The 24,842-nt window shown below is 34.6% G+C and overlaps 1 protein-coding gene and 1 non-coding gene across 2 annotated transcripts in view; one reads left to right on the top strand and one right to left on the bottom strand.

The window, feature by feature from the left end:
- Positions 1-1,060: 1,060 nt before the first annotated feature.
- Positions 1,061-1,133, bottom strand: Trnak-cuu (transfer RNA lysine (anticodon CUU)). The gene has a single exon. It is a non-coding gene; the product is annotated as a tRNA-Lys (tRNA).
- Positions 1,134-21,525: 20,392 nt separating this feature from the next.
- LOC114331990 (protein GDAP2 homolog) overlaps positions 21,526-24,842 on the top strand; it is a 301,926-nt gene continuing 298,609 nt past the window's right edge. The window contains exon 1 of the mRNA XM_050644685.1: positions 21,526-21,724. The gene's annotated coding sequence lies outside the window, so the exon portion shown is untranslated. The remainder of the gene's footprint in view (positions 21,725-24,842) is intronic.

The raw sequence follows: 24,842 nt of genomic DNA, 5'->3' as shown, positions 1-24,842 counted from the left end.
GAACATATGTTTTTTCACCCCCGAGAAGGGGTGAAACTCACATTCAGGGCAAAAGCACACATCGGCACAATATCACTTTATTCTTTGACATGTTAGCTATGTGTATGCCAAACGTTATGTCAATCCAACCGGTTGTTTAAAATTCGGAGGTTTTACAATATTTTACCTTGAGGAATGGACTATAAATATGACTTCTAAAGTTCAGTTTTTTGTTTGTTTCAAGCACCTACCTACCTTAAAAAAATAAAAAACATGATCCTAAATACCTTAAGAGGCGCCAAAATCCTCTTTTGCACACAGGCGCCAGTAACCCTTACGGGGGCCCTGGTTCCTTCTACACTTAAAACCGAATGAACCTATATAATAGGAAAATGATGCTTTTGTATCTATCTTTTGTCTCTATCTTTTGCCCCTGTCTTGTGATGCCGTCAATATTGTGGTGATATTTATTTACATTTTTGTCAGATTTTCCGTTTTTCTGTATATCCAATGAATTTTCTTATTTCAAACGGAACACCCTGTATAATTATTGTGTTTTGCAATCCTTATGATACTGATTATTTTTCATGTAATGTTCCCTATACCTAAATGGTATAATTTCGGAGTTATTGCTAGATTTACATCATCATCGCGAAGTTAATACATTTAGGGCCGGTTGTTCGAACGCTAATCAACAATGATCACTATCAAATATTTAATTACTGTCACAACTGTCAATGCCAACTTTGGTTGGGTTGCTGAAAACGCATATGATTATAAGTTATGAGATTAGTTAATCAATTAGCATATCAATTATTAACATAATTGATTAACTAATTTCATAATTGTTCATCAATAATTATGTTTTCAGCAATCCAACCAAAGTTGACATTGACAGTTGTGACAGTAATTAAGTATTTGATAGTGATCATTGTTGATTAGCGTTCGAACAACCGGCCCTTAGATGAATAAACTAGCTTAATTTGAATAATTTTAAATAATTCAATCCTAATAATACCATAACAAGATCTGCTGCCAATAAAAAAAATAAAAAAAGTAAAATGTGTAAAAAATAAAAAATCGCCCAACGTGGGGCTCGAACCCACGACCCTGAGATTAAGAGTCTCATGCTCTACCGACTGAGCTAGCCGGGCTTGTATTAAAAGTTGACATCGCTGTAATATAAGTAGTATTGAAAAGATATTTGCTGTAAATAAAATAGATACAGCTAATAAAAATTCAAAAACATAATTTTAAGAAAATGTGATTTTTGTTATGTTATTTTTATACTTACCACAAATAAATTCAACTTTGCTATAAAGAAATGGTGTCGGTGTCACTGTAGTATGCGGTCTACCGAGGGATGTGTTGTATAACCTGTAGGTAGGTACCTATTAGGTATATTACAGTGCCGGCGAAAAAGTCTTTACAAAGTAAATAATACCTATGTAATACGCATAAATATAAATCAGAGGAATTAATATTTTAATTTTACAAATTAATACTATGTCATAATATCAATATACTATTTTAGTTGGGAATAAGCAAATTTTGTGGTCTGCCTTGGAAACTGGGGCATCCGAGAGACCTTTGCAACGGTAAAACTACTCAATGTTTGGGCCCTTTAGGGCCTTTCTCCTTTTCTTGTTCTTGCTATCTTAAAACCTATAGTTGGTCTCTTCTCCAATTCTCCATAATATGTGTGCCTAGCTAAGCCAGCCAACGATCCTGATCGCTGGATCTTTGTCAGGTTGTGTGTGCCGGTCAGTGATGTGGGAGAGAGGTGCCGGTCAATCAGCTCTTCTTTTCTTTACGTGTCATATCAGAATTATCTCATTACTCACGCTGGCGATCTCCATTGCGAAGGCTTCTCGATCTTCTGCAACTTGAAATAATGGTCATCATGCATTTGATATCTGAATATCTGAGTCCATTCATTAATGATTTTTAACCAAGAACTTTTTTTTTTCTTTCTACAATTTTACAGCACTTTAATTGTCTTAAGAATCAGTGTAGTATTCTATATCGACTTCTCCAAATAAGACATTTTTCGGTGTTAAACAGTTTTTTCAGTTCTCTTTGTTGTCCCTCCTTAGTACTTCCTCATTAGTTTTTCTTGTTGTCCAAGATATCTTCAGCATCCGTCTATGAATCCACATCAATTCTGTTCATGGTCGATACTTTTAGTGTCCACACTTCTGCAGCATACAAAAGTACAGGCCAAACATTGCATCTGGATGTAGGATACGATTAAAGACTAAAAATTTGGTTTTGTTTGAGTTTATTTTAATACACATTTTCTCTCCTACTTCGTGAATAAGTACTATCAAGCAGAATTTCGACACTTTAATTAGTGTAGGAAACAAAGGTTGAACCTTGCAAAATGGACATAAGTCCGGTTTAATTTTTTTTCTGGTATATCAAGGGGTGCTTATTATAAGACTAACTTTTTCTGAAAAAATTTCGCCCCGGAACCCCCTTTTTCACCCCTTTAAAGGGGGTAATTTGTGGTTTTTGCGGAGCGTAGCCCTTCCTGTACCATTTACAAAAATTTTTTTTATAGAAATATAAAAAGGACTATATTTTCTACGATTTATTTCCGACAGCATATGTCTATCATCCACCGTTTAGCGGGGGTGGCGCCCCAAAATTGACAAGTTTTTAAAAAAGATGTTTGTAAAAAAAATATATTTTTCCCTAAGTGTAAAGGAAATTACAAAGAAATCCTGCGACAATTATTCATAAATAAGTGACCGATTTTTTGGTATAGGTCGTACTCAAGGGTAATTGCCCTATTTTTAATTACAGGGTGTTACATTTTAAAAAACCCCTTTTTATACCATCTGAACCGTTTATGCTAGAGTATAAAGACTTTCAGCGATTACCCATGTGCTGGTGCTATTTACAAATTTGTATAATGCACCCCCTTTTTTCCCCGGAACCACCCATAAAAAAAGAAGAATTAATAAATAAAGTGATTTTCTTGGAATCCTTCACACACAATGCCCTTTATTAATATGCTTCATATATAATTTTGTGCACGTTATTATTACCCATGCATGGACACCAAAAGCGATTTCCTAGTGCAACCCCTGTAGCCAAAAAAAAATAAATAAAATGGGGGGTTGAAATTTTTTTTTTGTTTTTTGCTTTTTGATTTATATGGGCATATGCTTCATCAATAGTGCTTTTCAAAAATATATATGATTATTGCAACATCCCTGCGGAAACTACCCCTATCCTTGAAAATATACTGCAGAAACTACCCCTATCCCTTGGCGAGCATGTTTTACGATTTTCTCATTACCTATGCATTCTTTTTAAACAAAACTTATAGAAGGTTAAAGACCACTATTTACTCTAAAAATTAGGTCCTATTCATTTTTTTCGTATAAGCAACCGTTATGGCACAGTGGCGCCGTAAACTTCATATATGCTTTGGCGGGCTCCAGTTTTTGTTTTCTTTTTTCGTCATCTGTTAGTTCTATTGATAAAATACTTATGTAAAATAAAACAACACAGTGTAACCTACAAATTATGACCTATGCACATTTTACATTCTTTGCGCCCCAAAGCCACAGTGGTGGCCCAAAATCAATTTTTGCATATTTTCGCAACCTACACGCATTTTATTGCATTAATGCTACCTTAATAGCACAATATTCACCCTTAAGTGGTCGCTAAGCAGTAGCGGATCCAGGGGGGTGATGAGGGCGAAAAAATAGTGTACCCTTGAGTACAACCTATACCAAAAAATCAGTCACTTATTTATAAATAATTATCGCACGATTTCTTCGTAATTTCCGTTACACTTAGGAAAAAATATATTTTTTTTACAAACATCTTTTTTAAAAACTTGTCAAATTTGGGGCGCCACCCCCGCTAAACGGTGGATGATAGACATATGCTGTCGGAAATAAATCGTAGAAAATACAGTCCTTTTTATATTTCTAAAAAAAAATTTTTGTAAAAGGTACAGGAAGGGCTACGTTCCGCAAAAACCACAAATTACCCCCTTTAAAGGGGTGAAAAAGGGGGTTCCGGGGCGAAATTTTTTCAGAAAAAGTTAGTCTTATAATAAACACCCCTTGATATACCAGAAAAAAAAATAAAACCGGACTTATGTCCATTTTGCAAGGTTCAACCTTTGTTTCCTACATTAAATATTATTTGATAGAATTAGTGTATCGCCCGCGTACCTAATTACAATAGTTCTAATTACGACCTTTTGACTACTCGTTGTAAGGAGATTTCGTCGGTGTGATGTAGTTCTCGAATTTTTACGATAGCAGTTTGATTCCAATACAAATTTTTAATGACACGAATATCTCCGACATCTATTCCTATATTTTTTAGCACCTGCATTAATTTTACATGCTGTATTTTATCGAATGCCTTTTCGAAGTCCACAAAGCATACAAATCCATCATTTCTTTGATCACGACATTTTTGTAAAAGGATATTTAGCGCTAAAATTGCCCCCCTGATTCCCATAGCATTTCTAAAACCAAATTGGGTATCTTCAAGATCTCCGATTTTGCGTATAATTCTAGTGTCAAGTATTCTCAGGAAAATCTTAAGAGTGCGGTTCATTAAAATAATTAGTCGATGATACTCATTACTGATGTAGTGTTTAAATAAAGGAAGATATAAGATCGAGTCAAACTGGTACACAACTAGGTAACAATCCTGGGTCTTTAGTTGCGACATCACCAATTTAGTGTTAAATAATTAATATTTTGTCGATGCTGACGGAAGAATATGATATCAAAGGACATTTATCTCCTTTCCCACTTTTAGGATTCATAAAAATCTCACGTTTTGGTGTGTGTGCAGTTCCACTCACACTCAATAGATAAAACTTTACGATAATATCCCGTCCGATAACCTGTTATAGTAAGTAAGATGAAGTAAGAAATAACGAGTTTTATATCACATTCGTTTTCCGTCCAATAAAAATGTTTATAGCAACATCTGGCAATCATTATATAGACTAAGATGGTGTTTTATGCATTCTGAACCAATAAAGCTACCTACAAGTTACAGTTTTATGAGTCATTACGCGTCGTTCAATGGCAACTTAATCTTTTAAGCCTTTAAGCCTGTTCGCGAATAAAGTGTGTAATGTCTTTCTTTTAATAATATCTTTCTTACCCATGTTTATACGACTGATAACATGAGACGTATTGCAAGTGATGATACCAAACAGTATTAAAATTTGTTTGTTTGCTAAGTAAATGAGTCCTTTGTTACCTTTATGTTTACCAGAACATGATATGCGGTTTTGGGTAAAAATTTTATTTACTCTTAAGGGGAAAGGAACAAAATGCAAAATTTTGACGCCTGTCAAAATTTTCAATGTACAGTAGAGCGTCGCTTATCCGAACTAATTGGTGGACATGGGTGTTCGGAAAACCGATTTGTTCGGATAATCGAACTATATTGAGAGTGTCATACATATTTATCCACAACAAGTGAATAAAAACCATATTTATATAACTGTATATTTGTTTATACCTTGATAATGACAAATATCAATTAAACAAAAAAGTGCAGTCTTTGCAACAACATATTTTTGGATACACAATTTTGAAGAAAATTGAAGATATTTTAAGCGTTAATTATTTACAAACCCTTGCTCCGTACTCGAGTGCGGGGCGCGGGAGTTCGGATAACCGGTCGTTCGGTTGATCGACGTTCGGATAATCGACGCTCTACTGTACATATTTTAAATGTAATCATCTTTTTCGAATCCTGAGAAAACTAATAAGTATTTTTGAAAAATTTAAACGCAGAATGAAAGATTAGTTTATTACCGAGAGCCGAAAGTCCCTTAGAATGAATAAAAAGTTTCTTTTGAATGAGATTTTTGCAATTAAAAATCACACTAAATTTTCTCATAGTATTTCACCTCTGTAACTTATTAAAATAAACATTATAGAAGTTTTTAGGACCATTGGCCCTCGGTAATAACGTAGTCTTTCATTCTGTGTTTAAATTTTTCAAAAGTACTTATTAGTTTTCTCAGTAAGTAGTTAAGTAGTTCACTCTTACTTATTTTAAGAAAATAGTATATTTTAAGAATAACAAGCACGCATTAGTGTTTAACTCAGCCTGAGAGCCTTGCTCATCCCTTGAGATGGTGTTGAGATGACATTCGGGTGTTACAATTCATTGGAGGGACGAGGATTGACTCATGTAAATAGGACTCACTACACCTCGCCCTAATGCTCCAGATTATCCACTTCCCGTCCCCCCTCGCCCTGATAGCACTCTGATCTATAACCATAGGGGCTCTCTATCTGCAAGGAACTCTCCATCTCTACATCTGGGTACAAGGGCTCCCACACGAAATCCTACCCCGGTCAATGCAGGCTAGAGTGACACGTTCTATTCCCGCTATCTTTAGTGACTTATCATTGATCTATATTGCTTGCTCGGGATCCGAGTCTCGAGTCTCCGCTCCGGGCTACGTCCAGTTCGGCGACTTGTCGCTCGAGGACAAGTTGGTCCCTCTTGTCCTTTTTGTTTTTTTGGGTTTTGTTAGTATTGTCTTGTGACTCGTGCCTTTTGTTAGTGTTTTGAGAACTTTTTGGTGACCGAAACCGTTTTTGGGGTTTTTTTGTAGTTTTTCTTGAGGGCTATCTGAAACATAATACACATAGTTTCAAAAGTTATGCATCACCCCTCGCATTCAAGATGTTTACGCTTTTATAAATCCGTATCTTTATCACATTTTTGATGAACTTTTTTACAAAAAATAGACCATTATTGATTTTTTTTTTATTTGATTACCCATTTAATTTACTGGAATTGCCAAGGTGTAAACATTTGAAAAATTTATTCTGGTGAAATTTTCGAAAACGTGATTAAAAATGAATCGTACTTTAATTTCTGAGTTGGACCGTATAAGAATTATCGATTTAGTTGAAGAAGGCCATTTACAGCGGTTCGTGGGGGGAAAGAGTGGGTGTTTCTCAGAGTGATGTCTCACGGATTTGGAATAGGTTCCTGGAGACAAACTCGATACGGAATAGAGCTCGGTCTAGTAGACCCCGAGTTACCAATGATCGACAGAATAGATATATCAGAATTTCCATCTGTAGAAATTCTTCTGTGTCTGTACCAGCCCTCCAAAGAGAATTCAGGAATGCTACAGGAGTCAGAGTATCGTTGGCTACAATAAGAAGAAGAATTTTAGACTCAGGTTTGAGGAGTCGTCGACCAGTAAGAGTTCATCAGCTACAACCTAGACATGTTTTGGACCGCCTCCAGTGGGCTCAAGAACACATACAGCTCCCCCAACAATTTTGGAATTTTGCGCTTTTTTTAGACGAGACCAGAATCTGTTTAAATAGTGATAACCCTCGAATTCGTGTGTGGCTAGTGGTGCACCTCTTGTTGGCTCTCGCCACACACAAATTCGCCGGTTATCACTATTTAAAAAGATTCTGGTCTCGTCTGAAAAAAAGGACAAAATTCCAAAACAGTTGGGGGAGCTCTATTTGTTCTTGAGCCCATTGGAGACGGTCCAAAACATGTCTAGGCTGTAACTGAGGAACCCTTATTGGTCGACAACTCCTCAAACCTGAGTCTAAAATTCTTCTTCTTATTGTAGCCAACGATACTCTGACTCCTGTAGCATTCCTGAATTCTCTTTGGAGGGCTGGTACAGACACAGAAGAATTTCTACAGATGTAAATTCTGATATATCTATTCTGTCGATTATTGGTAACACGGGGTCTACCAGACCGAGCTCTATTCCGTATCGAGTTTGTCTTCAGGAACCTATTTCATATCCGTAAGACATCACTTTGAGAAACACCCACTCTTTCCTCCACGAACTGCTGTGAATGGCCTTCTTCAACTAAATCGATAATTCTTATACGGTCCAACTCAGAAATTAAAATACGATTCATTTTTAATCACGTTTTCAAAAATTTCACCAAATAAATTTTTCAAATGTTTACACCTTGGCAAAACCAGGTCAATTAAAGGGGTAATCCAATAAAATAAAAAACCAAAAATGGTATATTTTTTATAAATGGCCCATTAAATATGTGATAAAGATGCGGATTTATAAAAGCGTAAACATTGTGAATACGAGGGGTGATGCATAACTTTTGAAACTATGTGTATAAAAGCAACATTAGTAATGCACTACAAAATGTCAGAGGTGAGCGCGTTATCTTCTTTTAATAGAACTACTATTTTACAGATTTTATTATATGATTGCTAATATTTGCTGTTTGGGTCTTCTGTGCTTCCATCCTATGGTACACATCATACCGTAATATCTCTTGCAGGATCTGATTTGGGTGGTCTTCTAGCTCATCGAATTTTGTTCTGGCGTTTCTCTCCAACATATCCAGTACCCTTATTGGTCTCTGAATAGGAACCGTTAAGCGACGTATCATGTAAGAGATTCTTATATAAAAATTGGTTGTATGATGCTGTTTATCAGTCTTAATTTTGTTTTCATAGCAAATTTGCTTCTTCCTGTGAGTTCTCTTATTGCGGCTGTTGCTGTTTTCTGAACTATCGTATAAACATGTGGTGTGAATAATAGACCGTGGTTCATTGTGACTCCTAAGTATTTAGCTTCGCTTTGCCATCCGGTGGACCTGTCTTGCACTGTTACCTGTTCTTCTGGGTTATCTCTTCTCTTTTTAAAGATAACCGCTGGGGTCTTTTCTGGATTTATTGCTATTTTCCATTGGATATTCTATTCTCCCATGGTATATTCTGTCGTCTGTAGATTTCTTACTGCTAGATCTAGGTTCCAGTGTTTTGCCGCGATTGCAGTGTTGTCTCCATAAAGGTGATTAGTATTCCGAGTGATCTTGGAACGTCAGCTGTATATGTGCTATACAGAAGGGGTGATAAGAGTTCCCCCTGTAATACTCTAGCTTACAGGATTCCGTGTTTAGATAGAATTGGCTTTAGTGGATCCTGAACCTCTGGTCGCTTAGGTACGAGGAAATGTGTTTCGTCATGGCCCCGCTGTATCCATAATAACTCATTTTGTATGTTAGTTCCTGATCCCACACTCTGTCGAAGGCTTTGCTTACACTCAGGAAGGATGTATATTGCTGTTTTTGTATGTTGCTTGTCGTTTAATCCAACTGTTATGTATTCTGTAAGTCTGTTTACTGTAGTTCGCTGGAATGTTGAGCTCTGAATCCGAATTGGCTTCTGTAATTAATCCTAGCCTGTCTCTGATTGGAGTCTGGTTTGGATGACTCCCTCTGCTATCTTACCGACTGCTGGAAGTAAGCTAATCGGTCTGTAATTTTGCGAAAATATGTGGTTCTTTCTTGGTTTGAGTATCATGATTGCATGGGCTTTCTTCCATCAGTTTGGGAAGAGTCTGTATCTTAGTATTGCGTTTGTTATATTTGTCAGTTCATCATCATCATCATCATCAGTAGCTCGACAACCCTTTTTGGGTCCTGGCTTGTTCTAGGATTTTTGCCATTCTGTTCTGTTCCTTGCTTTGTTTTTCCAGTGGGTAATCAGTAAAATGTTTTCAGATCTTGTTCCACTTGTTCCATGTATCTAAGTTTGGGTCTTCCTTTTGACCTTCTCCCTAGTGGTGTTTGCTTCATTATATGTTTTGGTGTTTCGGTCTCCAACATCCGTTCAACATGGCCCATCCAGCGCAGACGTCCGATGTTTATGGATGTTATGACGTCGGGTTCGTTGTATGCTGCGTATAGTTCAAAATTATATCTTCTGCGTGATACGTCATTTTCTTTCACCCCCTTATATATGTGTCTGAGGATTTTTCGTTCAAACGTACCTAATAAGTTCTCATCGCTTTCGACAGTGTCCATGTCTCTGATCCATATATATGTATAAGGAACGGTTTTATCAGGGTTTTGTATATTTTGCATTTGGGTTTTCTCGTGATTTTGTTAGATCTTAGATGTTTAATTAGTCTATTATATGTTTTATTAGCAATATGTATTCTTCTCTTAACTTCCTCGCTGGCATTGTTATCTGCGGTAACGAGTGAACCTAGATATGTAAAAAATTTTACGCTTTCGATGTTATAGTCTCCTATTGTGAGATTCTGTAGGTTTCTTTGGCCTGTCAATTTGCTGGTATTTATATATTTGGTTTTTATTTCATTAATATTTAGGCCATTGTATTGTGCCGCTCTTTCTATCGCATTGCTTCCATCATTTCTCTTTTGCTTCTAGCTATGATATCAACATCATCTGCAAATGCCAATATTTCTACACTTTTTGTTATTATTGTTCCTCTGGTGTTGACTTTTGACTCTAATTATTTTCTCTAATGTGATGTTGAATAGAATACAGGATAAGGCATTTCCCTGTCGTAGGCCCGTTCTAACATGGATTGTATCTGTTAGTGCGATGTTTGTCAGTTACACAACTGCTTTCTAAGTAGTGCTTGCTCGACAATGGCAATTTCAGCTTTAGCTCCTATTTTGTGTTATTTATTTATATAAACAATTGTGCGAATCACCCGTATACCCTAAAACAGGGATCCAACGGAACGTATATCGGCGTTCTTCACCGGTTCACAGTTGGCGAAGAGAAGTAGAAAAAATAGATTAGTAAATAGATTAAAAAGAAATAAATTATAGACAAAGACAAAACCTAAAGAGGTGAACCAACGCAACGTGGAAAAGAATACAGAACAAAATGGATCAAGTTATAAACAAAATGGATGAAAATTGTCTTAGAAAAGAAATACTAAATTATAAACCGAAAGGAAGAAGAACTGTAAGATATCCCCTGGAAAATATGGAATGAAGAAATGATTAACCCCAGGAATAAAGACGTTTATTGATCTGTAAGAAAAGATTTACGGAATCTTATAAAATAATCTGGTATAAGTGAAATAAAACTAAAGCCTAGAAGCTAAAATAATGTTAAAATAAATGTTTAGATAATATCTACATTTTTGTTTGGTATTGCTGAATATTCATCACGAATAAATCATTCTAAATGCCAAGGAATTAGAGCTACAATTATAATAATTCTTTTCTTCTTTTAATAATCGCTCTAAAGGACGGCATCATTAGTATTCACGGTCGCCGAAAAATAAATTTGCCTAATGTTTTATATTTTATTGACCTCTAGATGGTATCTCTATTGATCGTTTATTTTTGTAAACGATTTGGTTGGATGTTTACAAATAAAATATGTATTTACAAAGTCACCTGTTGATTTTCAATAAGGGTGAACATGTGAACAACTTTGAAATAAACATGATAAAGCTGAGATCATTATCAGAGTTTAGTAATAGGCTTGGATCCCGCGTACCAAAAAAAAGTTGATTAATAGCAAGCTGAAAATTTGTTAATAGCTTAACAGTGTCTAGTCGGACAAACTTTTATGTACGGGAACACTGAAACAGGGGAAGTTTTAATTGTGGAACAGGTTAAAAATTTGGAATGTCACACTACGAAAACGTCTTATGTATTTTGTCGACAGAACATCCAATATTGGTTTGTTACCTTTTCATTAAACTCTCACGCAAAAATCAGACTTCTATTTACCACAAACACAATTCTAGTCATTTGACATGTTCTACGTGTTGGACTTATTAAAATTCCTAGGATGTTTGTCGGACAAACATTTTTTCATATATTGTATAAAGTTTGCTATTGAATAAACTTAGAGCCCGCGCAGACTGCAGACTTTTTAGTCGGCCGACAGTTTAGTCGGCTTCTTAATCAGTACAGAGAGGTATGCAGATTCGCACATTACACCGATTCACCGATGCATACCTCTCTGTACTGATTAAGAAGCCGACTAAACTGTTAACCGACTAAACAGTCTGCAGTCTGCGCGGGCTCTTAAAACAACCTGCTAATTTTCAGAATCATAAACTTGTCAGAATGACACGTTCCACAATTAAAATAACGCTCCACAATTAAAACAAAGAGTATTCCCATACATCAAAGTTTGTCCGACAAGACACCGTTAAGCTACTAAGAAATTTTCAGCTTGCTTATCAACTTTTTTTTGGTACGCTGGATCCAGGCCTATAAGTGAAGTCCTGAAAAATATAATTAATTGATTATATCGAAATCAGGTAATACATACATGCAAGTTATGTGGCTCAGTTCCGAATGTAAGTTACTGATATGTATGAGTCAACTGGTTTCATTTAAATGTATAATATATCGACGTTGAACACGACCAATCCATCCCAACTTATCGTCATTCTTAATTTTATCCTTGTTTATTTTTCCTTTTCTTAATTGTATCCCATTTCCACCACGTGTATTCGTGCATTCGTTGTGCCCTTGTGCCTCCTTCTTTTAACTATCCAATATTCAATTCCGTAAATCATAGCTGCTCTTATGGCTGTTTTATAGAATTTTCGCAGCCCCTTTTAAGGCGGATTTATATTAGGATAGGGACGTGGCTGTTTTACGTGGAACGTTGGAAGAACCGTCTGTTTTGTTTTTGTTTTTTTTTTATTTCCACGGGACAAGCCCAATACAGTTACAATTTTTTACAAATTTTGAAACAATTTAGTATACTAAATATAAGTCATATATATTACACATAAAATATAAAAGTTAAAAGAAATAAATTACATACAGAACAAATTAGAAACAGACTGGTAAAGGTGGACAAGACAAAACAATTAAGAGGCAATATTAATTTGTTGCAAGTCGCGTATAAATTGGTTAGGTGTGGAACTAAAATTAAGCCTCTCAGTATTTTGATTTGCTAGACGTAACATTCTAGTTATAGGTTCATTGAGGCCATAATCACATCGATGAAATGGTACATGAAAAGTGCATCTGATTTAAAAGCATTGGCTAGTTTATCATACAACGGAACGGGGCGACACCGGTGAGTACCGGGAACGTGCGCTTTCTATTGTTCTACAGCACGTATCGTGCACGCCCCGTCCTGACATAAATCAGCCCTTAAACTTTTCTATCACACAATACATTACTTACTTCCTCCTCGCTCTAGCTAAAAGAAAAAAATTCGTTAAGGAAGAGCCGGTGTGCAGAAGAAAAAAATACTTTTTCAACAGGACAATGCACGTATCCTATGAACAGTTTGATAATGGCTAAAATTCATAGATTAAAGTTCGAATTGTTTTGAAGCCTCCACTGTATTCATCAGATTTGGTCCCTGGCGACAATCTGTTTCAATACCTAAAAAATTCATGCGTGGAAATTCATTCATCAAATGATGAGGTCATAACAGCCGTAGAAGCGTATTTTGCAGCCCTTCCTGATTATCCCTTCAGGGATGGAATTCATAAATTGGAATCTCCTTGCAGCAAGTACATTGATGTTCAGGGAGACTATACTGAATAATAAAGTGTATTGTGTTTTTCTTATTAAGCTGCAAAACATATTGATCAGCTTAGTATTTTGTATACGATTTGCCTTGACAAAACTGGTCCATATCTATAATAACTTCATAATATTATCACAAAACTAGGCCAATTATCAATCAAAACAACAATTAATTTCGCAACAAAGAAAATATCAAGCTGTTATTCAAACGATTAATCCAAAAAGTAATTATGTAAATCTTATCCGATATATATATTTTCCCACTAACACACAAGGCTGCTTGATCTTTCGATATACTATAAATAATAATAAAATAGTAGTCGTAGATACAAAAGTGCTGCACCTCTGTAAAGTTCAAGGACTCTGATGGCGGATAACAACCTTTGCCAGTTGCTTTTTTATGCAGGTATTTGCAACTCAACTCAAATACAGTAGGTATACCGTACAATTACCAAGTGAAACAATATTTATGATAAAAAAAGAGCACATAGGTATCTGTAATAGCAAAAATAAGAATAGAGAATAAATGCCATATTTTCAGTTTAATTGTCCAGATTTAATAAATAAATAAGCGATCTACACAAGGAAAGAGCTGTATTAAAATTGTTTTTAAAAAACAAGCTAGTATTTTCGTAAGTACCTAAGTCTCTGAAGATGACCTTATCGATAAAGAGTGAAACTATTATAATTCACGAAAAAGAAACTGTATGAAACCGAATTGTTTAAAGACAACAGGCCAAACATGCAATCTAAATCTTGGTTTTGGCTGTCTAAAAACAGCCAAAACCAATGAAACAACTGGACCAGATAACAACTACAGCAGAATTTTTAAAAATTATTCAGGAAGAGCGTAGACCAAGATCACTGAAATATACGAAAGACTCCTTCTAAATCGCATATAAAACATTGTTCACCAGAACCTCATACCAAAACAAGCAGATTTCAGTCTGGGTAAATCATGTACCGGTCAAATTCTTAATCTCACAAAGCACATAGAAGGGGGCTACGAAAATAAACAAATAACAGAGCTTGCACTGGTCGATCGGAGCCCCTTCTACGATACAGTCAATCAGGAAGGTTGTAGACAATACTCTATGATGTTTTCAAAGATTACCACCACCAATTAAAAATTTTTGGACCCCATTACAAAACACACGATTCTATGTCTCTCTGGAGCAAAGCAATAGCCGAGGGAGGAGATATAATGCCATCACCCAGGAAAGCGCTTTGACTCCCATTCTCTTCAATATATACCGACGACCAACCAATACCAGAGTATAGGGAACAATTAACAATTTATTTCTTCATGCCGACGACTTAACCATCTCCTCACAAAGAAAAACTTTAAAGGAAGTGGAAAGAAAACTAGAACAGGCCCTCCAGACTATCCTGAACTACTTCCAAAAATTAACTTAATCCAATCCCAGCTAAGACGCAAGGAAGTTCCTTCCATCTCCGCGTCCGCCAAGTAAAAATAAAACTCAAAGTCCGATGGGATGATATCATACTTCAATACAGACAGGGAGAAACCAATCTCCTTGGGTGTCACGCTAAACTGGTCGCTCGTCAATAACAGATGGAGGGCCAACCAGACCGTTTTAGGAACTACCAGAATCTACACCACAAAAATTTAACTTAAATGAAACATGCAGACTAACAACTGGAGAATGGAGATATCCAGTGGTGCGAACTAGAATTGGTCAGTACGAATAACACTGAGCCGAACAAGAACCGTGGTGGAACCATTGAGAACCAATAAAATAAAGAGGGGCCTTAGACACGAAATAGATAATAAATGCGAAATTGGCTCCATACAGAACATGGAACATAATATACTGATATGCCCAAACTGTCCCAGCAAACAGACTTGAGCCCAGTTACGTGATGATTACGTTCAATTTACGGCAAATTTCAACGAATACGTAACTCGGTGATTTATGACGGGAAAAAAACGTATTTCAGTGCCAAATCATTCACCTATATATTAGTACTTCCTTTATACATGTTTGACATTAGAATAATATAAAATCATAATGACGAATATACTACACGTTTTTTATAATAGGTGTGAATGTCGGTTACATCGCAAAGGTACGTTTATTTCACGTAATAATCACGAAACAGGAATAACTTTCTTTGGTTAAATTTTGAGAAATATTTTGGAAACAAATTTTTACAACGGTGTTGGTTAAATATGTATCGCTTGAATTTTACTCACTGTATTTTATGGACGTCGAAAAACTAGATGTATTTTACGTAAAAGTAATGTAAATAATACCAATATTTAAACAAAAAGTTTATGATTTCGCTTTTAAAATTATTTAGCATAACTATTTCAATCCAACCTTGATTTGAAGATTTTTGCTATTTTTTTCTTTAAAAATATCACAGGAGCTAAAATGATATTGAGTCTAATTTTCAAATCGCGCGCGGTGATGACGTACTACCAAGCCTTTCTCCTCCTTTAAATACCATCATGTGACCACAGTGACTAACATAATAGTTGGTTCGAAAACTAAATTAATCGATTTATCGAATAATAGATACGTTTCGATAGGATTATTTTTTTATATTATTCTGGTATTGAAATGGATTTTTAGTAAGACCAATTAGTTAATAGTAGAAGAAGTTGAAAAACAAAAAGAAAATATGTAATACTAATTTAAAGTAAGTAGAATAGTTTAACTGTAATTTAAAAATAATCGATTTTTATAATCGATGATCATAACCTCTATCAGCTTTTTACATTTCATAGATAAGGGGGTGGGGTTGCATTTCTCACAACAAAAAGTGAAACGTGCAGAGCTTTCTTTCCCTCGAATCATTTTAGGCGGGTTTATTTAAAATAATGTCTTTCTTATTAACGTTTACCCATAGATAAGGGGTGGGGTGCGTTTACCTCACTGCTCGAGGGTTGAAGTGTCGATGGTGCAATTAGAAAAAACAAGAAAGTGTCCTGTTCGAAATAAAAAGTTAGCTGTGTTGTGTTGGCATATTTTTTAATGTGTCTTTAGGTCGGTACCATTTTTGGTGCATTATCTTGTATAATAATAATTATACAAGACAAATATTTTAAAGTTTCTAAATTCTACTAAATAAATACATTGTTAATACTTTATATGCTTGTTTTATTTATATTATATGAGGATAATAATTAGGTGATTCATAAGTTAATTAAGGTCGAATTATTTACGTAAACCGAGGACGCACCTTTCACGTGAAAACTAATATATACGTTCCCTAAAAAATACGTTAATCAACACGTATTTGCAACGTGAATTTCCCGAAACATTTTATTGCTATTTAAGGTAAATAACACGTCTATGGAAGACGAGTTATTCACGTAATTTAAAGACGTATTTTCAATGTGACATTCCAACCAATTTTTCACGTGAAATTCACGTAAGCAATTTACGTCTATTGGTGACAAATGTACCCAAAATTCACGTTATTAACACGTCGGTCTGTTTGCTGGGATCCTAGTATCTACTTTCTCAAAGACTTAAAGATTAAGAAGCAGGAAGCGTTAGACGTAGCCCAATACTGGGTCAAAAAATTCCGGAGAAGAAAAATTAAAGCAGGAAGATTTACGCGATGAGGGGAGTCCGTTATACCTACAACTTTTTCGATTTTATTAAAATCTATACAAAATTTATTAAAAAATATAAATAAATAATGAAATTACTTTATTCCATGTTAAAAATAATACTTACATTTTAAAAATACCGAAAACATAGTAAGAAGCTTCGCACTAGTCTAAATTACCGCCTACTCCCTATTGACTGTACCCCACCACTTGAATCTCCAGCATTTTCCCGTTTCCGTCGGGGAAGAACATCCTAATGGAATTTATACATTTTATAATCAAGCTTTGTGACATGTTTTTGGGTGGATACCATTTTTTAATATCCAAAAAATTGTCTACCTACGTACTTACTGAAGGAAGAACCCTACGAAAAACTACAACTCCTTCCGGGATGTCAAGTTTGTCAAGACTGAAGAGATATCTATATATATAAAAGAAAGTCGAGGTTATGTTAGTTACACCATTTATAACTCGAGAACGACTGAACAGATTTTTATGAAATTTTACACGTATATTCGAGCGGACTGGGAATAGGATAATATGGAGTTTCATAAGCGTACGTTATAAGGGGGGTTGCCCCCTGATATATTTTTTTAATTTTTGGAAAAACCGTTTTTTACTATTTTTATGAGATGTAGAAGCAAAAGATACATCTAATCCTAAATTTTCAATTTTCTATCTCGGACCGTTATTTTTTAATAGCCATTTAAATATTTTACATCTATATAAAAATTCTCCGGTCGCAGTGTTTGTTACCATACTCCTCCGAAACGACTTGCCCGATTTTTATGAAATTTTGCAGGTATATTGGGCTGGACTGGGAGTAGGTTGCTGTCTATATTTCATACCCTTACGTCATTAGGGGGTTGCACATGACGCCGTAACTCTCACAATAATGACGTGAAAAATATGAAATTAAGTAGGTAGACTCCTTGCTGAAGTTCGAGCAAAACCGTACTAAAATTTTTTCTCTAGCACAATTGGTGTCCGAAATACAATATCTCAAGCCGTAGCAATATTCTGAGGACAGAAGAAGAACGAGCGACAAATTTCATAGAAGAGAAGTGGAACAGTTTAACTTTGGGACTCAAATTGGGCAAAATATGAATTTTTTAATCTTGCGAAATTTTCAAAAAATATCTCTAAACGGAACCGTAAGCAGGAGAAAAATTCTGAGCACACGAAAAGAACAAGCAGCAAATTATAAAATTTTATTTAATTTTAATTCATTTTGTTTAATTTTATTTAATTTAAGTATTTTATTTATTTTCGTTTATTTTATTTTATTTTATTTTATTAAATTTTATTTAATTTTATTATTATTTTTTAATTTATTTATTATTTTTATTTACGTTTATTCAATTTAATTTAATTTTAATTTACTTCATTTACTTTTTTATTTAATTTTAATTGAATTTAATTTTATTTAATCAACACGTATAGACTTGGAATCTCCCCGAACCCAATCATAAATAGAGGGTTGTTTTGAATGTAGATATAATAAAGCTGTTATATTCATTATAAGATAAACAAATTTAAGATTGTAACTGTTGCACTACAAACTTTATTTTGTTACTTCTAACTAAACTTTATTATTTCAAACATCATGAGTAATTAATTAAAAATAATAATAAAACCTCATTCACATCGAGCATTTTTTGTTTACTAATTACGAATTCCTTTTGTTTATTTTAAGTTAATTGTATACAAAAGTTTGTTTTTATCTATTGAGGCAGTACGAAGTCTGCCGGCTCAGCTAGTATTTAGATAAATATAAAAAAAATCGATTATTGCTTATACTATTATACCTTATCCAAAAAAGGAAATATATATATTTTTTTTTTTTTCATTTTACCTCTTTTTTTACTTGATATTATGGTCTTTTGATTTTTACATTTTTCGCCATCTACTTCAAATCTTCCAAATAAAATGCATTTTTCGACGTTCCCTATTAAAATTCCGTGGAAAACAAGTAATTTTGAGTTACAGTATTCTATTTTTACGGAGGCAGACCGTCTAGTTTTCTACAAGATCATGTGTAGTTATTAAGATTTCCAATAGAGTGTACGGTACATGCCAGATTTAAATCGACAAAGCTGTGTTGCCCGATTTTTAGATGTTAGTTACATATTATTGTACAATATTTCACATAATTTTTCCCGGGTAAAATAAAATAGCACAGATTCTAACAGATTGTCATATCCAATGTAGAAGCATTTTGGCATTGATAAAAGGTACCAAATTTTATTGCCTATTCTATGCAACAATTCTTCGTTGAAATATACGATATCTATGAAATTTTGAGGATTCTCCGCAGAAACTAGCATTTTGAAAAACGTAGTCGAATTTCGAGTTTTATTCCAGAATCACATAGTACCTAGTCTTATCTGTTCTATTCTCGATCTTATTTCTAGATCAGGATTTAAGATGCTATCGATCAACAACCCAAGTACCTAGTTAAAATTTATTGAGCTGTTCTAAAATCTGCCCGTTTATTGTGCAAGTTTAAGCTTTATTTTGATTTTTTCGGATTGACATCACTTTGGTTTTTTTATTTTAGTACCAAATTTCCCACAGGTCGAGTTGGTCTTGTCGATAAGTCGTTGTAGACCCAAGTCGGAATCTGCAATCAACACCGTAATATACCGGCCGGAGTAGGTATCTGATGACGTTGATATTTACGCCTTTTACCTTGACAAGAAAGCGAAGGCAAAAGAATGTCATGATCATCGAACCATTAGCCTAATGAGCCACGTACTTAAGGTCTTTCTGCGTGTGATCCATGCGAGAATATATAAAAGAATCGAAGAACATTTGGGCGAAACTCAATTTGGCTTTAGAAATGGACTAGGTACACGAGAGGCCCTGTTTGGGTTGCAGGTATTAGTACAAAAGAGTAGAGATGTAAATGCTGATGTGTACCTATGTTTTCTTGTTTTCGAAGAAGCATTTGACAAAGTCTCACATACTATAAGATGTTAGATGTTCTAAGGTCAACTAATATTGACGATAAAGATCTAAAAACCATTGCTAACTTGTACTGGAATCAAAAAGCCACACTTAGAGCAGACGGTGATCACACAGAAGAGATTCAAATTCAACGTGGAGTAAGACAGGGATGTATTCTTTCACCGTTAATTTTTAACATTTATTCAGAAAAGATGTTTGAAGAGGCACTCAGTACTACACAAGGTGGAGTTGTGATAAACGGGAAACTGATAAATAATCTCCGATATGCAGACGACACTGTACTGATTGCCAGTAGTGATACCGAATTACAATATCTATTGGATTCTGTGGTAGCACAGTGCAGTAATTATGGTCTCCACCTTAACATAAAAAAAACAAAATATATGGTCGTCAGTAAGGATAATGTCATCGATGCTGGAATTCACGTTAATGATGTACAACTTAAGAGAGTTGAAGCTATAACATACTTGGGAAGCAGAATCACTGATAGTTGGGATCCATCCACCGAAATACGTTGCATTTTTCCGTTACAAGAAAATTCTATGCGGTCATGACATAAATTTGAGTCTTAGGACAAGAATTTTAAAGTGTTACGTGTTTTCCGTTCTTCTCTACGGAGTTGAGTCATGGACCTTAACAGGAAGAATGCTTAAGATGGTTGAATCCTTTGAATTATGGTGCTCTCGAAGAATGCTGAGAGTAAGCTGGATGGACAGAGTGCGTAATGATATTATTCTGAGCAGGATGAAGAAAGGCAGATAACTGGTAAAAATGATAAAGTCTAGAAAACTCGAGTATTTTGCGCATGTTTGTAGACATCCGGAAAAATATAGCATTCTACATCTAATTATGCAGGGTAAAATATTAGGCAGAAGAAGTCGAGGAAGAAGAAGAACATCTTGGTTAAGAAATTTGAGGCAATGGTTTGGTCACACTTCGGAATCGCTCTTCAGATCTGCTGCGAATAAAGTTATGATAGCCAACATGATCGCTAACGTTCGATAAACGGACATAGCACCCGAAGAAGAAGAAGACCTTGACTTCTTTCTTGAAAAAGTCTTCAGTGCCTTTTTAAATAGAAACTTAAAGTAAAGATTAAATAGCACTAACAGCAGTGGTGTCAGAAACCATCCTTGTCGAACTACCCTCCTAATTTCTGCTTCTGCGGACGTGAAACCTCGATCCAAACTCTGAAGTTTTGGTTCCAGTACAAGTTTTTTAGTAGTTTGATGTATTTCCCATCTACAAAATGTTTTACGTGTATTAAAATTTTATTTAACTGGGCTATTATGTTGTTATTAATTTTTTTCCCGAATTTTATTTAAGTTCGACCGCCTATATCGAGCATTAGATCTGCAAATATTGAATTGCTTTCAACCACACCACCAATTTTGTATACATTCGGTAAGTAAAAATCTGTTTTTTTTAAGATATACATTAATGACCAACATAAACAGTTAGTTTCTTAAAATGACAATTTTTCACAATTTTATTTATCTTTTGTTTTTATTTTATCTATAGGTTTCACATTTTCAAATTTCCCAACCAGTGTAATTTTAGTTAGCAGGAAAATTCCTGCTGCTGTTGTTTTTTTACACGCTTGGCAACACCGCCTCGCAGGAATCTACCAAAACACTTCCTGCGCCGTTGATCCGCGGTTCGCGTCGAACTCGTCGACTTGTCAGAATCCGAAGCCGCACATGTTTTTCTGTTTCTGCGAGACATCGTGTGGAACGTCGATTGCGCAAACAAAAACGATTTTGACAGTTCGGTGGTGTAGGTGTGTGCGGTGTGTACAAGTTCAAACTTTTTATTGTGACAGCATTTTTGACATGAACTGTATGATAAACTGAACGAGTCTGCAATAAAAGAATCACTTTTGGGTATGTAGAATGTTGTTTTTTGTTCATGTGGTGGAGTTTCCTTTGAAGAGAGAACGGTGTACCAACCTGACCTTGCCCTTGCAGATGAGAAATGATGAGGATGAGGATCAAGCTGTGTTGGTCTTTTGTTCGCCGTTTTGAATAGAAAACATTTATTTTTTACTTTAATCAAGTATCACTCAAACTCTTATTGCTTTTATTAGAATGACTAGTTATTCATTCTTATTTCCTGTTCTGAATGATTTAATTATGATGCTTTAGTAGCTAGTAGGCACGTAGAACTATAAGATTTTTCCTTGATGTGTTTATACAGGATACTCAATATTAACATAAAAGAACTTGTTCTAAATCATTTCTTTTAAAAAATATTAATATAAATCATTTTATCTACAGTCAGGAAACTAAATACAGTAAGCAAATTAGGTTTTAAATAACTCTAGCTACGTACCTGTTTTTGATTTGAACTGAAAAATCAAAATTTTCCCCATATTTATTTTTTAATACAGAAACAGAAACCAATCATTAGCCGAAAACAGCAAAAATTTACATACAGTAGAACCTCGATTATCCGTCAGGGCACCAGACCAAGGGTATGACGGATAATCGAAAAGACGGTTAACAGAACATTAAAAAAATTAAAAATTCATAGTACAACTCTCAAATTTCATTTGTATGTTTTGTTTGACAATATAAGAGGGATTTGTGTTACAATCAAACCAATTTAAAATATTCTGAAATCTTTGTTTGTTTTACTGTTGCTTCACATTTTGCGACGGCTGAATTTCTTAATCGGCATAAGATCATGCAGTCTACTTTATTGGCTTCTTCTTGTTGAGAATATCACTCGATGAATTATTGCATGTGGGATGCAGCTTCTTTAGATTATTTACGCAAATATTTGTCATAGCTTCATCAACATATCTACAGTCAAATTCCAAGTCTGTGTCAGCTTCTGAATCTGTTTGGTCCGCCTTTATTGCCATTTCAACGATTTTTTTATCTGTCAGCAATGGATAGCCTTTTGTGTTCTCATCACAAATCAAATTAACTTTTTTTTATTGAAGATATTCTTCTTTAGGCGCGATTCGATTGAGGGTAAAATTGTACATAAATCTGCGCGCCTGCGCACACAGACAGCATGTAGTTCCTTGCTAATCTTTCAAGATGGGTATTTATGTATCTGTATCTTTGCAAATAAGTCATTAAAAGAATATATTAGTGTTTTTAGTAAATGTATTATTTATTATAATTCTTGTATTTTTGGATTTGTGTTTCTCTGTAGTAAAATAATAAAATATTATGTAAACATAACATTTTTACACTATTTGTCGCCGTGTTGTGTAATTATATCCGAAACTTACATGTCAATTAGAAGGACGTCGCTGGTGTAGTTGGTAAAGCGTTAGCTCCGAGATTGGAATGACGCGGGTTCAAATCCTGGGCGATTCATATTTTTTTTTTATTTTTGGTTGTTTTAATAAAATTTTTTTGAAAGTGGTAGATAAGAAAGTTAGTTTAATTTTTAAATAAAATACAAATAACCTGTTAAGTATATTTAATTCGTTGAAATTACCTATATAATAGAAGAATATCTTCTTACGTGTGTACAAAGTACACACACATTCTTTTTTTTACATTAAAATTTTTGCTTATGTAGTCAATACAACGTCTGATGTGCCCTGACGGTTAACAGAGGTGGCGGTTAATGGAGAGAAGGATAATCGAGGTTTCACTGTATACATATTATACATACAGCAGCGCTACAGGCCTTGTAGGCCACTGGCTTCCAAAAACTCAATTACTTATTTTCCCCCATTTTCCGGTCCCTTGCTTTTCTCTTGAATCTCTCAGGCCTATGTTTGACAGATGTTACTTTACTTCTTCCAACGATTTCTTCTTTGGACGTCCACTTTAAAGTTCACAAGGAAGAATTTCCTGTAACTGGCTGTATACCATTAATTACAAGTAAAATTTAATAAAAAAATTTTGTCCTGGTAAAAGGTATATTAGTTTAAAAAGCCCCTATAGGGCTACAAACATATAAACAAAACGTTTTCGCTCTGTAACAAGAGCATCATCAGTGTTACATACAAGAACATGGTGAGCCACCCAACAATACAAAGGTTAAAACCTTTTAAAAATAGACTAAAAGTCTTATATAAACGTAAACATCGTAAAATCCAAAGAATGGATATAATTCCTATGAATGTGGCTTTAGGGCAACATATGACCCACACGTGGTAAGTGGGTTACTAGGTAATAATTAATTAGGTCATTATGTTATAAGAGGTGACAGGCTGTCATCTCTTATAACATAATGACCTAATTAATTAATTAATTAATTATTACCTAGTAACCCACTTACCACGTGTGGGAGTCATATGTTGCCCTAAAGCCACATTCATAGGAATTATATCCATTCTTTGGATTTTACGATGTTTACATTTACATAAGACATTTAGTCTATTTTTAAAAGGTTTTAACCTTTGTATTTTTGGGTGGCTCACCTTGTTTTTGTAACACTGATGATGCTCTTGTTACAGAGCGAAAACGTTTTGTTTCTATGTTTGTAGCCCTATAGAGACTTTTTAAAATAATATACCTTTTACCAGGACAAAAATTTTTTTACTAAATTTTACGTCTACTTATTCCTTTCCCATTACTCCCTCCTTTAGTATTATTTTAAGATTGCAGTTCTTTGACATTCGTTTTAGCTCGTATTTTTGCCGTGATTATTGGTTTTCCATACATCCCGATTATTTCATTATTTCCTCGTTTTCTACAAAAATTTTTCTGAGCACCTTTCTTTCCCACATTTCTATTTTATTTTGTTCTTGCAACGACCAACTCGTTGGTCGTTGCTTCCCACCTAGCAGTAGGTACGTGCCTCATTCGAGCAAGGATGAAATACATCCACATGGTTTATTATAATCTTAATACATCGACATAATGTCGCATTTTTGTTATGTTAAATATGTTAACAATGTAAAATTGAAAGGTTTTCACACTTCGTACCATAGCTAGTTTCAAATACCTGCTCACTGGACGTCCACACTGAAGATGGTCCGTTTAGACCGAAAACATTTTGTGATTTTCCATTATTTTTTGGATAAATTTT

The sequence above is a fragment of the Diabrotica virgifera genome, chromosome 2, assembly GCF_917563875.1.
Source record: "Diabrotica virgifera virgifera chromosome 2, PGI_DIABVI_V3a".
NCBI lineage: Eukaryota > Metazoa > Arthropoda > Insecta > Coleoptera > Chrysomelidae > Diabrotica > Diabrotica virgifera.
The sequence above is the reverse complement of the archived record's forward strand: the minus strand, read 5'-3'. Positions and strand labels throughout refer to the sequence as shown.